This window comes from Myodes glareolus, chromosome 1, assembly GCF_982192425.1.
Source record: "Myodes glareolus chromosome 1, mMyoGla1.1, whole genome shotgun sequence".
NCBI classification, from domain to species: Eukaryota; Metazoa; Chordata; class Mammalia; order Rodentia; family Cricetidae; genus Myodes; species Myodes glareolus.
In genome coordinates, this window is record NC_142026.1 from 113,989,823 (window position 1) to 114,003,969 (window position 14,147).

Consider the following 14,147-nt stretch of genomic DNA (forward strand, 5'->3'; position numbering starts at 1 on the left):
AGTTATTTCTCCATACTTTATCATCTTTTGATAAAATATTACATAGACTCCTAAGTCTATATTTCTTTATATTTTTTCCTGTGAAGTCTTGTACATATAAAAATGCCAATATCAGATACATTTTTCATTGTTTTATTCTGTTGATAGCTTTTGTTGCTGCTGTTTATTTAATGTGAAAACTCTAGACATGGAGTACAAGAGGGTATAGAAAAGTTTTCTCCTGTAGAAGCCACAAGTGGCAAGGCCAGTACTGTGTCCTCTAGAGCCCATGCCTCTTAACCGTTATTATTAATACGATGATGAATTATAAAAATATTGTGAATGTCTAATCAGAAAGTGATGTGAGGAAATTTTTGACATTCTCTTTTATGTAATAACTTTTATATTGCTGTAATTTGCTTGTCAAACAGAAATTTTTGCTCTGGTTTTACCAGTGTTTGGTGATCCAAAGACTGTCTTTGGATATGGCATACTTTCTATAAAAGAGAATATGGTATTATTTTGAAAATCTTGAACTCCATCCAATAAGCATTTAGTAAAGACATAAACATAGCTTCAAGGTATAAACTCTTAGACAGACTGCCAATGAATTATGTCACATCCCATGAAACTGTATAGTTCAGTTAAATGGTTATGTTACTTTATAAAACACAGACACAGGTTCCTTTGAAAAAGTGATGCCAATATGAAACCAGCACAGGTCATGGTTCGTCATTTAAAGACATCATCCCAAAGTCATGGACACCGATATGACAGAATGACTGATCAGCACTGAATGGCTTCTTTTTTCCCTTTAATCCGCTCTACATCCAAAGACCTATGCAATTGACCATTAGAAGAGTAACTAACCCATTTAAATTCCTCTAAAATGCCTTTTATGGCTTCAGATATGTTTTTCAAATAGGGCATTCAAGGTTTGTTACTACTTGGAGAAAAAGAGCAACGACAGACTAATCCTAAATGCTGTGTACTCAGTGGCTTAGTGGGCAACTGTGATGGTCTTGCAGGTGAATGTCCGCCCCCCCCCAGGGAGTGGCGAGCTCGGAGACTGCAGCTGCAAAGGCTGATGCTGGCCATCAGAGAAGACCTAGTCAAGTGGCCACGAGCTGGAGTCCAAAAGAAATAACTAAAGGCTATTAGATACAACCATGACAGTGTTCTTCAGAGAGATTCAAATCTGGGGTGTGTGAAGAATATAATTTTCAAAGTAAGATGAAAATAAAATGCATTTTTTATAAATCTTATAATTTTTGTTAGAACTCTCATTCTACCAAAACAGGAACATGACCAGTTACCTGGACCAGGACAATCCAGATGCCCACATCCTATAGGGACAGCAGTATCACTGTTAACTTTGCCTTCACATTTTACTTCAGGTTATTCATGGTTTTGAACCTTATTTTGTGTCAGTGCTTGTTTTCGTGACCAGGTTAAATCTTTTTTCAAGTAAGCAAAGCCTGTCCGAGGAAAAGTTTGGCTCGAAGGCCAAGCACAGCCTATGGAGTCTTCTCGCCCTCTTTGCGCTTTGGGGAGAATGAAGGAAATTTTTGTCCTTTCTGTGTTTAGAGCAGCAGCTGTGAAAATAGTTATGCACTAATGAAGTTCCAACACAGATTGCATAAGGATGCTGTCCATTCATCAGGACCTGGGGACCCGGCCAATGGGACCCATGGTGGGCGGAGATCTACGAAGAACTTCCGGTGAATGTGCACCAAGACTCCACTCCAGAGCCTGGAACCTCCTAAGCACCTGGATGTGTTTTGGTAACTATGATGCGTAGAGAAAAACTTGTGCCAGCAGGTGTTTGCATGCTATTTCCAGTGACGCTGGTGCACACCTCAGACTCTCTTGCTCTCCTTTAATCCCCGGGAGGCTGACAGAAGATGACCCAAGACTGTTCATGAATGATAGTCCCTCATGCTGCGAACGGTTTCGAAGGGCTCCTATTCTTTATGACCTGAAATAAATCTCTGCTTTTCCAATTTTCTGGCATGTAAAATAAGGACAGTAGGTCCTGCTTAGTCCATTTTATGGTGAATGTCTTTCATGAGCTGCAATATTCTACACAACCATAAGGAACGGGAGCCATAGATTTTCACAGAATAAGATTTGGAATGGCTGACAACGTAGAATTTGTTCAGGATCGTGTTTCATTGACTAGGCCAATACCATCAAGACAGGGACTAACAGGGACTTTATGGATCATATTTCTTCATAGTTTGGGAATGTTCTCATTTACCAAGCCTGGGGAAGAAGTTGAGCTTTCTACGCATGTCCTTATCAGCTCTAAAGTTGAAGCAGGCTGGGTCTTCAGGAAGGAGTTACTGACCGCCACACCAGAGAGTTGCCGGTCTACACTGCTTCCTCGGGCTCTCTCCAGCTGGTCTCAGCTTTGCTGCTGCGCTTTTTAAAGCTCAGTAAAGTGGTGTTAGGTCATTATGGCTTTTGCCCCACCCTTGGGAGAATGCCCAGGGATTGTGCACCGCCCCCGAGCAGCCCACAGGAAGCTGGACCAGACAGTACAGGATCATTGTGCGCCCGAGCGCCAGCAAGCCGATCTGAACTCCGTTGTGTGTGTGATCTTCTCTCCCATCTAATATCTGACACCTGAGGAAGTTAGGAAAACATTCCATCAGTCTTTTCTCCACCGTTGTAAGAAGATAACGTTTATATAATAGGTATTAGATAAATCTGGTAAAAAGCAGACTGTATTTGGAGGCATAGAGCCTAGAATTATTCTGATGACAGCATAGTAAAACACTCCAAACTGGAAGAAACTTTCAAAGTGTTAGAGGATAACTCTTACAGGTTTAATTTCTTTCTCTTTATTATCAAGATTTGAGTATTGGGAGAATGAATAAATTCAGTATATATCTCACAGTTTGGAGGTACACTCCATCATGCAGAAAAACACATAGTAACAGGAACAGGAGTATACACACACATGTACACACACACACACACACACACACACACACACAAACCTGTTAAACTGACCAATGGGGATATGGAAATAGCTAGAGTTTTACAATGTCTCTAAAAGAATCATTTTCAGATGTCTTAAAATTCATTAATCTTTGATACCCCCAAAGGGCCACCATTTGTGTGAATTACAGCAAATGATATATTTACTGTACTAAAAGCTAAACATGTAAAAATTTAAAAAATATTTGTTAGTTCATTCAAAATCAAATTAAGTGCATCACCTCCCAACACTGTGCTGCAGTGGCATTTTATTTGTGTTTTAATAAATAAAGTTTGCCTGAGGATCAGAGAGTAAAGGAGCCCTACTGGTCAGCCTTACAGACCAGGCAGTAAGGTAACACACATCTTTATTCCCAGTAGCCACACTAGTTGCCATAGAAACTGGGCAGTGTATACTATGCCTTTAATCCCAGTGGTGCACGCCTTTAATCCCAGCCCTAGAGAGGATTATAAAACAGGAAGAGACAGTTCTCAGTCTCAGTCCCATTCTGGGGTTCCTGGAGGCAGGATCGCCATTTTCAGACAGAGGTTGAGGTAAGAAGCCGTGACTGGCTTTTTTGCTTTTCTGGTCTCCAGGCTGAATCCCAATATCAGTCTCTGAGCTTTTAATAATTGTGCTTCAATGCACCACACACCAATAGCTGCTAAAGGTCCACTGGTCACTGAGGAAGGAAGGAAAAGTGAAAAGGGCAGATTTGCAAATTATTTTCTAATGCTGTGGCAGAAACAGCTTAAAGAAAGGAGGATATCTTTTGTCTCACAGTTTGGAGGTACACCTCGTCCTGCACAGAAACACATAGCAACAGGAACAGGAGGTATACCCCGTCCTGCAGAGAAACACATAGCAACAGAAGCATTGGAGGTACACCCCATCCTGCACATAGCAACAGGAGCATTGGAGGTGCACCCCGTCCTGCACATAGCAACAGGAGCATTGGAGGTGCACCCCGTCCTGCACATAGCAACAGGAGCATTGGAGGTGCACCCCGTCCTGCACATAGCAACAGGAGCATTGGAGGTGCACCCCGTCCTGCACATAGCAACAGGAGCATTGGAGGTGCACCCCATCCTGCACATAGCAACAGGAGCATTGGAGATACACCCCATCCTGCACATAGCAACAGGAGCATTGGAGGTGCACCCCGTCCTGCAGAGAAACACATAGCAACAGGAGCAGGAGGCAGCTGTTTGCGATGAGTCCACAGTCAGGAAGCCGTAGGAAATAAACGCTCACACTCATCTAATCCATTCCTTTGTGGTCAGGGCAGCACCCCAGCCCATGGAACAGTTCCACCAACATTTAGGGCAGCTCTTAACAACTTAATTAACTCCATTTTGATATTTATTCACAAGAATGTCCAGGGATTTTTTTTTTCCCCTTGGGTGATTCTAGATGTTGTTGAGGGGATCTTTAACAGAAGCAAAAAACAACTCTCAGCATTTGTTATTTGAGAATTTCTCAGAGAAGATTTGCTCAAAAAACAAAAACTTTTCATATCCTTAGAAAGTATCAAGTCAACATAAAGGACTGCCATCTTTAAAACCTGTTACATTGATCTGTAAAACCTTGCTTGCTAAACATTGTAACCTTCCCTGAAGTTGTTGCTCTCACACAATTTAGTAGCAGCAACGATAGAAGCAATTAATATTGAAAACTGTAGCAAATTGGCTGAACTTCACCTTGTGGTATTTGGACCTTTGTACTGGATTTGTGGAAGCAATTTGGAAGCCTCTGAATATAGGAGCTGGAGAAGCCCTAGGATCCTTTAAGAAGAGCTTAACTGGTGATTTGCGAGAATTCAGAAAACCAAAATGTTTACGTAAGGTAAGCAATAAAAGTCGTACTCAGAGGAGTATAGATGGGAACAAGGAAACTGTTGAGGACTGGATTAGAGCTTATTTTTACTGAATTTGCAAAAAACTTGTCTATGTTTAGTGTTTCTTAAAACATTGAAGTAATAGACTAATTTCTCAAGGGAAACTTGAAGGACAGTATAACACTCAGGGTATGGCACGTTTATTGCTCACTGCATTTAGCTAGATTTATAGTGGGAATTCAGAAGGAAAAAAAACGTACATTCTGACCCAAAAATGAGAAAATTGAAAGTTGTGGGCAAGAAAGGAGAGGTGTTGAAAACACTGGTGACAAAAAGAGAAGATAAGCACTTTTCACCAGGACGGAAAGAAGATGCTGGACCCCACACAGTGCAGACTCCAGGTTATGTATATATTCAGCGGAGAGTACTGGCCTAGCATGTGCAAAGCCCTGGATTAACTCTCAGCATCGCACACATACACACAAATACACAAGAGCACACACAAATCAAACAAGCAGATAAATAATGAATGATAAATAGATAGATAGATAAATAAATAAATAAATGGGTTCTTTTCCTTGAGAAGAAAGAACCAACAGCACCCCTCTCTCATTACCCAGAGATGAAGGTAACCATGGTCCAGGGGATGTCAGTTACCGCTTAAATTGGTGGGAGGTTTTGGGACCACCCAGGTGGTAATTTTTACAGGCATGTAGATTGTAAATGAAAGGTTAGGCAATGTATAGGAAGACTGGATTCCTTGCAAGGAGTCCCTGAAAGAGCAGCGTGTGAAAGTGTGAGCGGACAGCCAAAGTTGCAGTAGAGACTATAGGATCTTGGAAATGCAAGAAATGCAAAACATCTGCTGAAGAAAGCAGTAGGGCATGAGCGGAGCTGGACAAACAGAGTAACTAGATGGGCTGCATGCAGCAAAACCGTGGGGTGGAACTGACCCAGCCAGTTGCAGTTTCCATCAGTATGTACATGCCCAAATTCATAGACATGGAGCTCTGGGCTGTAATGAGATCCCAGCTAAGACTTTGCTTATGTTCCATGAGAAACTTTTAATTTGGACTCTGAAATGAGTTGGAACTTGTAACATGAGGGCCAGCTTGTTGGGGTATCTGTCCCGCCCAGTACCCCAACAAGCCAGCAAGTCCCAAGGAAAATCACACGGAGTCTACATTAGGTTATAAACTGATTGGCCCATTAGGTCAGGCTTCTTGTTAGTCCTTGTAACTTATATTAATCCATTATCATTATCTATGGTAGCCACATGGCTCCGTACCTTTCTCAGCTGGGCAAGTTACATGCTGCCTCTTCGGTCTGCGCAGGAGTGGCTGAGGAAGTTTCCTCCTCCCTAGCCTTCTCCTATTCTCATTGCCCTGCCTCCACTTCCTGTCTGGTTTTCCCACCTATACTGCCTGCCTGGCCAATCAGCGTTTTATTAAAATATGATTGACAGAATACAGACAATTCTCCCGCATCAGGAACTGCTAAAGCGTTGGGAGCAGTCAAAAATAGACTAAAATGTAAGCTGTGTTTTGAAATATATACAAGCTTTTCGGGGATTGGAGTGGTATACTATGGTTTAAGGTGACATATTTAAGTGCCAACACACAAGGGCTGGACTTGGTGTGGTTAATCTTCACTGGCAGCCTTACTATGCATAGAATAGTGTAGTAAGCCAAGATGTACTTCTTGGTGAGGGTGATTTAAAGAAAAGTCACTGAGTGGACAAAAATCCGTCCTTGGAGGCAGCACTGCTCTGCTCTGCCGGGCTCAACCTGCCATGATGGACTGAACTCCCTGAAACTGAAAGCCAAAACCTACCTCACCTTCTGTGGTGACAAAAATAACTAGTACAATGTCATCTCTGTGTTCTAGATGTAAGATAAATCCAGAGGAGACTATAGTGTCATGCATAGGAAAGTAGAGCAAGGCTGGATCTACTAGTAACAGTTCTAAGTCTCCAATAGAGAAAATGGCAATGAGAAATGTGAATGAGAAAAGTATACATTCTTTACTCTAATAGAAATTTGCATAGGATTCCTGAAAATGTGGAACAAAAATATTCCAAGAGCAGTCATCTTCATTCCATAGTCACCAGAACTGAGATAGTGATGTGGGAGTCCCCTCTATGTTCTATGATTACCATTAATGAATAAAGAAACTGTCCTGGCCTGTTGATAGGGCAGAACTTAGGTAGGCAGGGAGGACAGGACTGAATACTATGAGAAGGAAGGCAGAGAGAGAAGCCATGGTACCACTGGAGACAGACGCTGGGAACTTTAGCCAGTAAGCCACTGTTCCATGGTGATACACAGATTAATGGAAATGGGTTAAATTAATATAAGAGTTAGTCAATAAAAAGCTAGAGCTAATGGGTCAAGCAGTGATTTAATTAATACAGTTTCTGTGTGATTATTTCGGGTCTAAGCTAGCCGGGTGGCGGGGAAGAACAAGCAGCCTCCCTTCAGCAAGATAGATAGACACCAAAGACAATTATAAAAAATGTTTCTTCTGTTGCAATCACAAACATATAGCTACTGTTGTTCCCTGAACAAGACCTGTACAAAACTGACCCCTTCAACATTCCATCCTGGAGGATGTAAGGACTCAAGTGGAGTCCTTCTTGAGAAGCCCATAGAGTTGAGTAACTGGGGAAAGGGTAGTGATTTTCATACATTTCATCCACTGGTAAGTTACCCAGTATCCAGTAAATAACTTCCTAACTATGGTCATAGAAGTTACCGTAGTGAAATTCACTGGATCACAACAGAAAGTAGGGGAGAACCAGCTGGGCATAAGAACAGGAGAGAGATAAGAGTGGGTGGGCTGGCTGGTTTTATGTCAACTTGATACAAATGAGAGTCATTTGAAAGGAGGAAATCCCAATAGAGGAAACATCTCCATGAGATTGGCCTATAGGAAAGACTGCAGGGTATTTTCTTATTTAGTGATTGATGTAGGAAAGCCCAGCCCACTACGGTGGTACTTCCCTTTTGAGTTGGTGGTCTTGAGTGCTATCATAAAGCAGGCTGAGCAAGCTGTGGGGAGCAAGCTGGTAAGCAGGACCTCTCCATGGCCCCTGCATCAACTCCTGCCTCCAGTTACCACCCTATTTGAGTTCCTGTCCTGGCTTCCTTCCTTTGCCGATGAACTGTGACATTAAAGAGTAAGCAAAATAGACTTTACTGCCCAGTTTATGTTTGGTCATAGTGTTTCATCATAACAATAGTAACCCTAGTTCTCAGGTTCAAGGAAAGGTCCCCAGATTGTTCCCTGGACAGCAGAGGAGAGGGTGCCTGAACTGGCCTTGGCCCATAACCATACTGATGAATATTTTGCACATCACCTTAGAACCTTCATCTGGCGATGGATGGAGATAGAGACAGGGTCCCACATTGGAACACTGGACTTAACTCCCTAGGTCCAAATGAGAAGCAGAAGGAGGGAGAACGTGAGCAAGGAAGGCAGGATCAGAGGGAACCTTCACCCAACGATGGATGGAGATAGAGACAGAGACCCACATTGGAGCACTGGACTGAGCCCCCAAGGTCCAAATGAGGAGCAAAAGGAGGGAGAACATGAACAAGGAAGGCAGGACCGTGAGGAGTGCGTTCACCCACTGATACAAGGGGACTGATCTAATGAGAGTTCACCAAGGCCAGCTGGACTGGGACTGAACGAGCATGTGATCAAACCGGATTCTCTGAATGTGGTCGGATTCTCTGAATGTGGCTGGCACGGGGACTGTCTGAGAAGCCACTGATAATGGCACTGGGACTTGTTTCCTCTGCATGTACTGGATTTTTGGGATCCTAGTCTGTTTGGATGCTCACCTTCCTAGACCTGGAGGGAGGGTGGAGGAACTTGAACTTCCCACAGGGCAGGAAACCCTGACTGCTCTTAGGACTGGAGAGGGAGGAGGAGGAGTGGGGGGAGTGGGAGGGTATTGGGAGGAGGGGCAGAAGTGGAAACTTTTATAAATTAATAAAAAATAAAAAAATGTGACATTAAAAAAACAAAAAACAATAGTAACCCTAAGTCAGAAAGTAAAATGGTATAAATATGATAATAATTCATTACATCTTTGTACATATGTGTGTATGTTTGTATATAATTATGTATGTATGTGAAAATGTACTCAAGGGAAAAAATGGGGGTTGGAGTTAGGAGCTGACATCTAATTCAAGGAGATTATTTATGGGAATCCACATTTTGGAGCAGATTTATCATGCCAGTGAGGGAAAATGGTGTTGTCTTGGTTTTGGTGTTTCATCGGAGTGCAATGTGTCTAAAGAGCTTCAGTGCAAACCTTCTCTTCTCTTGCCCTTTTTACAGTCTTACTCTATATGGGTCACCCTGGATTGATGCAAATATCTATGCCTTGTATCTTGTAACTGTTTCCTCCAAACCAAGCTATTCCTTCTTGGAGGGAGAAGAAAAACTTATGGAACTCAAGGAGATGACAGAAGTTACAAGGCTCAGGAAACTAAGACAGTTGTAAGATTCACATGGCTCTCGAAGGTTCTATCTAAAGGCATCGGCAATCACTGGAGAGAAGAAGACTCTCCAATGGAGCTGCCAAGAGTTGTCACTTTTGCCGGGGTGGTTTTGCTGGTAAAGCAGTGAGATTTCTTTTTTTTTTCTTTTATGTAACCCCTATCACACGCTTCTATAAGCAACTCCTAAACTCAAAGGTCTACTAAACTGGACTGGGGTACAATTGTTTTGTTGTCTGTCCTCGGTGCCTATGGAGGGCGAAGAGATGTCTGTTCATGTTATCCCCCGGAAGTCAGGTAACCATATGCTTCACGTGGGTGTGCTTCACACTCAGATAGTAGAACAGTTGCCTTGGAAGCAGGCAGATGGCTCAGACAGAGGTTAAGAGCTTTCATTGCTTTTGCAAGGGACCACAGTCTGTTTCCAGCTCCCCTCTCAGCCAGCTCACAACCACCTGTAACTGTAGATCCAGGGGAATCCAACACCTCTGGGCCCTGTGGGCACCTGTGCTCAGATACACATGCCCACACCCAGACACACAAACATATGCATAACTAAAAATAGCAAAAGTTTTAAAGAAAACAAGAAGAACGAACAATTGACTTGAGGGTTCCTCTTCAGAAGCAGTTTCGGAGGGAGGCAAATGGCTGTGGGTCCGTTGCTCCCATCATTTCCATGAAAGACATTGTACAGGTTGTAGCTCCTGCCATCTGTACACAGAACGCGAGGTCTGCCTTCACTCAAGAGGATTGGTGTAGGCCAGTCAGCAAGAGCCAGACACTGTTCCGGCCACAGCAGAGCTTTCTGTGTGGTCTAGTTGAGGAGCTGGGCAGATATCTGCTTCTGCTCAGGCTTGATAGCTGGGCCAGCTTTGCTGGCCTCCCAAGTGGGGACTGTAAGTCTGCTGCCTTCAGGACGGTAAGAATCAGCCAGGCCTCTGGACTCACGCACCTTTTTATGAGGCTATCTAGCACTTAGGACTTAAATGGCAGAAGTTACCTCTTGGTATCTGAATGCTCTCATTTCTGAAGTGGAGAAGGTATCTACCTCATGTCAGCTAAACAAGGATTAGAGAAGATAATATATGTATCATTACACTGCATACATAGGGCTTGTGCTCTGCACACTGTAACCTTGATAATACACCTCCCCTTCTCTCTGGAGAGGATCCCACCATCTTGCTTCCCAACAAACCCACTCTTCAGTAATTTTCAGAGAAGGCTATACCATAGAAATTCAACAAGTGTATTGTTGGCTAATGAGGCATAATGAATGTTCCCTCCCCAGCATACTGGCATTTTAATAAGGAAAAATGAGAGCTCCTGCTGTCCTGACCCTTCTTGAGGCAGACAGAAACAGAGACTTTCGATAATTAAGGGGAACCTACTCAGAAATTCTTATTTTGCTAGCAGTTTACAGTTGGCATTTGAGGTCAGAATTCAAAACCGAAAGAGTCAAGTGTTTGGAAGCAGATGGTCAGTGTGCCTGCATAGCTTAGTTTTGTCGACCTCCTTTGAGGGGGAGTATTTTGTGTGTATAAGTTGAAGAGATTAAGATTCGGTGTCTGTAACCTTGCTATATAAGGACTGAAGACAGAAGGAAAGATAGGGCTATGAAATAAAACCTTCATATAACTTATGTGTGTACCTGGGAAGGTAAGGACGGAATAAATTGACTAGTGAAAGTACTGGCATTTACATGTAGTGTTAACGCACAGTACTTTGGCTTACTTTTTATTTTGAGTTTTTTTCCTACTAAAAGGCACATTACAAACATTCTTAGTCATTCACCGAATCCCACACGTATTGAGGATTCCCACAGAAAGTCACGTATCTCCTTCCTATTGAACCACTGCTCCACAAATCCTTCGATTTCACTGCTTACAGCTCCCCTGCCATATTTGTGGTCATCTCTGATGTGTATGGCAATCGACGACAGCAACAATGTGCAGGGCCGAAAAGCCTTAATGGCTAGCCGTTCCGTGGTCAGCGAAGGAAATTATAGAACGTCCCCGTCAGCATGCTGCCAAGAGGGAAGGCCCCACGTTCCTCCCGCTCATCCCCTGTCCCGCACTTCCCACTAATAATAGGTTTTGAAAATAGGTTGGGGGTAAGTGGACCCTGGGGTCCTATTCTCTGTACCCCTAGCCATACTCAACCCCCAGTGCTGAGCAAGCTCAGAGCATCTAACGCCCACACAACTTAGCGTTTTTAGAAACTATGTGAATTTGGCACCGTCAGACGATGTACTTTCGGGAGCGCTTTAGCTATGAAAAACAATGTTTAAAAGAGTAGTTTGACCTAGGACAAGAGTCATCTTGGACTTCTCAGTCACATGTGTTCAGTTGATAGCAGCTTGCCCTTTTTTAGGGGGCGGATTGGGACACTTCTTTTTTTAATTTTTGTGCATTTACTATTTGAATACAATTAACGACAGCAGTCGTGGCGCTTCTCACATCCTTTCGAGCTTTTCCGTCACATCTGTTTCTACGTCACGGCAACTGGTTTTCAGTCAAACTTCCCTTTGTCTTTTGCTCTGGCAAAGTCTTTCTTTCAGGGAGTGAGGACAGCCCCACAACCAGCCAGCGCGGGCCTCCAGCTCGCCCTGACCCAGTGTCTGGCTTCTGCTGCCCATGATTATGGCTCTTGCTGGCAGTTCAGTGGCCCATGGGACCATGGCGCAGAAAGCAGAAAAAGAATTTTGAATTACAGGGGGGAAGTGGTGCTTTAAAAAAGGCAACACTTCACTGATGTCTATTTTTCCGCCCTGGAAGACATTTTCAAATGGTTTGCTCTGCATTTCAGATGTGTTTGGTCGCACCTCTTGAGGAAATTTATTCAATTCTATAATGTGCTTCGGTGAAATAATCCAAGAAATACAAAAATATTATGAAAAAAATACTATGTGTGTTTCTTTTTTTGATTAGAAAGTAATTTTATTAAATTATAAAAGTTTCCATTTCCGCCCCTCCTCCCAACACCCTCCCACTCCCCCCACTCCCTCTCCTCCTCCCTCTCCATTCCTAAGAGTAGTCAGGGTTTCCTGCCCTGTGGGAAGTTCAAGTTCCTCCCCCCTTCCTCCAGGTCCAGGAAGGTGAGTGTCCAAACAGACCAGGATCCCAAAAATCCAGTATATGCTTAACTCCCTAAGCCCAAACAAGAAGCAGAAGGAAAGAAAACGTGAGCAAAGAAGGCAAAACCAGAGGGAACCTTCATCCGACGATGGATGGCGATACAGACGGAGACCCACATAGGAGCACCAGACTGAGCCCCCTAAGGTCCAAATGAGGAGCAGAAGGAGGAAGAAAATGAAAAAGAAAAACAGGACTGCAAGGGATGCGATCACCCACTGATACAAGGGGACGGATCTAATGAGAATTCACCAAGGCCAGTTGGACTGGGACTGAACAAGGACGTGATCCAACCAGATTCTCTGAATGTGGCCAGATTCTCTGAATGTGGCTGGCCCGGAGTCTTTCTGAAAAGCCATTGACAATGACACTGGGACTTGTTTCCTCTGCATATACTATGTGTGTTTCTTTACAGCGTATGTGAAAGACTGAAAATTTAGGAAGGTTAAAAAAAAAATGGGAGAGGATTGGAGAGATAGTTCAGTCAGTAAAGTGCCTGCCTGGAAGTCACATGGAGCTGAGTACAATCCCAGGACCCATATAAAACATCGGGGTGTGGTGGCACACTTGGAATCCCAGCACTGAGGAGGCAGAGGCTGCTGGACCTCTGTGGCTCACCGGCCAGCAAGGGTCACCTGCTTGGTGAGTTCCAGGCCAATGAGAGACCGTCTCTCAAAAGAGGCAAATGGGGAGCAGTAGCTGAAGACCACCTCCCAAGTTTGCCCTGTGACCTTCACATGCATGCACACACATGTGCATAATCACACACAAGAACATGCATATACACCTGTGAATGTAAAAAATTATACATGTTGCTGAACTAAAGTGTGTTAAGTATATTATGCTAGATTCGTTATTAATTGGATGTTCGATTCATTTTATGTCTCATTAGGTGGTGAGTCTCTTCATGCATTTGAGTCAGTGCTTCTAACGCCTTTCATATCTTTAAAAGTTAATAATGATTAAGTGATTATGCCCATTGTTTTCATAACTACTTGATTGCTTAAATATGGCTAATATTTTATGTAGTACTAAAAGCATCAGACTTAATGTTTCCAGTGATTAAAGAAATCTTTAAAATAGATATTCTCTCATTTCCATCCCCCAAAGTTAATTCTTTATTATATTCCTGCTCGGATGTGAAGTTTTATCAGTGGTGAGTCACTTTCTTGTGCTTTTCTTACCAGACCAGGCTTAATCCAGTCAGCACATCCACCTGAGATGAACTCTAGCCTTTGGCAGCTTGGAAAAGACTCAGGAACGTGAACCTTATAAGTCAACAATTAGGGTGGACTCTGGCATTCAGTCAGGCATGTGGCATTCACGTTGGTTAACAGGTCACACACAGACACACACACTCCGCTCCAAACCACCAACCACATTAAGGGGACTCAGCAGAGAACAAACAGAAACTGAACAAGACATGGTAATTGCTCACTGTAATGCACCAGTATTGTGATTTTGTAATATTTTATCTGGGTTCTATTAACTTTTCTCTGGATTTATCTTTTTTCCCCCTGAGATTTTCATTCTCTCTAAAGCTGTGGTCTTTGCCAAGATTTCTAGATCTTAATTTCTTGAGTGTTTGTTCAAATGTGCCTAATCTTCACTCTCCAGCTCCTGCCAACAGAATCACGTTGTCTGGAAGGAGGGACGTTTGGAAGCCCCGTTCCTCCTCCAGTGACTCTCATGAATGTAAAATCAGA

At 43.2% G+C, this 14,147-nt stretch overlaps 1 long non-coding RNA gene across 1 annotated transcript in view; it reads right to left on the minus strand.

Moving 5' to 3' along the window:
* Positions 1-701: 701 nt before the first annotated feature.
* LOC146895832 (uncharacterized) overlaps positions 702-14,147 on the minus strand; it is a 37,588-nt gene continuing 24,142 nt past the window's right edge. Inside the window, exon 3 of the long non-coding RNA XR_015005316.2 lies at positions 702-2,607. This is a non-coding gene — a long non-coding RNA (uncharacterized LOC146895832). The remainder of the gene's footprint in view (positions 2,608-14,147) is intronic.